The sequence below is a fragment of the Triticum aestivum genome, chromosome 2B (assembly GCF_018294505.1).
Source record: "Triticum aestivum cultivar Chinese Spring chromosome 2B, IWGSC CS RefSeq v2.1, whole genome shotgun sequence".
NCBI classification, from domain to species: Eukaryota; Viridiplantae; Streptophyta; class Magnoliopsida; order Poales; family Poaceae; genus Triticum; species Triticum aestivum.
The window spans coordinates 91,199,366-91,201,276 of NC_057798.1; positions in this window are offsets into that span (position 1 = coordinate 91,199,366).

A 1,911-nucleotide genomic window follows, 5' to 3' on the forward strand; every position below is an offset into this window, starting at 1 on the left:
CAGTTTTGCCCATAACTTCCACATCCGGAGCCTGATTTTCGCGTTCTTTAGCTTGTTGAGTAGCTATTGATATCCCCCATCCACCTAAATAGGTTCCCACACCATTTGACTCCACCAAAATTTCGGCATTTTGGCAAGATTGCCTAGGCCCTCCACCATAGCATCCGCTACACCACCATCGACTTTCGCAACCTAACCCATCTTGATCCCCTTAGCATTAGTGGTTGCTTGAGTAGTGATTTGAGTCTCCTAAGGTGTTTCGGCTACTTAGGGACATTTGCTTCTTCACAAACCACCACCACTTCCACATTGCCATTTCCACTTCCACCATTTGACATTTGTCATTTGAGATTTTGAGTTTGCGGTTTTTACCGTTTCCTATGGTGTTTCGGCTACTTAGGGATGGGTCTACATCATCTTGGTATCTATATCAAGAACACCGCCACTCATCATCGTAAAGGACGGTAACCTCGACGACACCATTGTATATTTCCCTTGCAATTGCATTGTTAACCCCTAGCCCATTTTGTGTTACTTGCCTATCGAGACTAGCCATTTGATTATTGCCGGCAACGTTACTTGTGCACATTAGTGATCATACTTCCCATATCATACATACCATCTCATCGTGGTGCATATATTGGTATCATATCTCGTGTCACAAGTTTGTTCCCGCATATACTCAATTGCTATCTTGGTTTGTGCATTGTGCAAATTGGCCATAGAAAAAAAAGAAATAAAGCTTTTAAGCAAAAGAAAGAGTGCAAAGAAGCTTGTAAGCAAGTGCCATAGCATCATACCCCATTGCACATAAGATTGTCATATCCGATCATCTTGGATCATCTTGAGAGAAACACCAGGAACCATACATACATAGCATACTTGGGATAAAAGTTTATCCATTTTGCATCTTATAGGTTGTGCACAAGTGTCGTATCCGCCTATTGAGCAATCATGCTAGCATCTCTCTTGAGTTGTGAAACACGAGCGTTTTCTGTGGACTCCACATTTTGTGCTCATTCCTTGGTTGCACGACCCCATTTATCTATCCGTGTGTGTGTTTCCGTGTACCACATTTTCTATTGGTCTACTTATTTCACTTGCGAATTTGTGAATCTTTTCCAACATTATTGACTCTTGCTAACATTTTGCATCAAATTTTTGTGCCACTATCCTCACCGAGCTCTACCATAAGCTTTACTTGATAGGTGTGAGTGAACAAGTCCGGTACCAATTCCACTATTCTTTCATTTCACATTGAGTGATACAAGATACATCCTCAACTTTGGGAAAAGGTAGTTTGGTATTCTTTATCTCATTTCCTACTCACCTTTGCTCGAGTCTTATGATGGATAGGCAAGGCATTTCCCTCCGGTCTACGACAACAACGACGGCGTGAACAACTACATCACAAAAGCGTCCATCTTCAATCTACAATGACAAATGCATGGCGCACAATCAAGATTGCGAGAGCGCATCGAGAACATCTCCATTGACATTCGTCACTCCGAAGCAAGGAAAAGGGACTACATCGACAAGAAGCTTTCCGTACATAAAGAGGAGCAAGATGCAAGGATGGAGGAGATTAGAACCTTGATCAAGTCTTCTTCCCCTTCGTCATCTTCAAGGCGGCGACGTTCAAGCCACAAGTCTTCGGAGCGCAAAAAAGATGCAAGTGCAAATCGTCCTCGTCCACATCTACATGGCGACCACCATCACGTTCGTGATCAACATCATCATGAAGGGCAAGTCACATCCAAGCATCATGTGCACGACGACAACGAACGAAATCTACTACGAGATCAAGCACGGCAATGACATCATCATCATGAAGATGCTCCACAAGAGCAAATGCACAAGTCCCAACAAGCCCTACTTCATGCCAAGTCCAAGCTTCAATAGCACACAAGA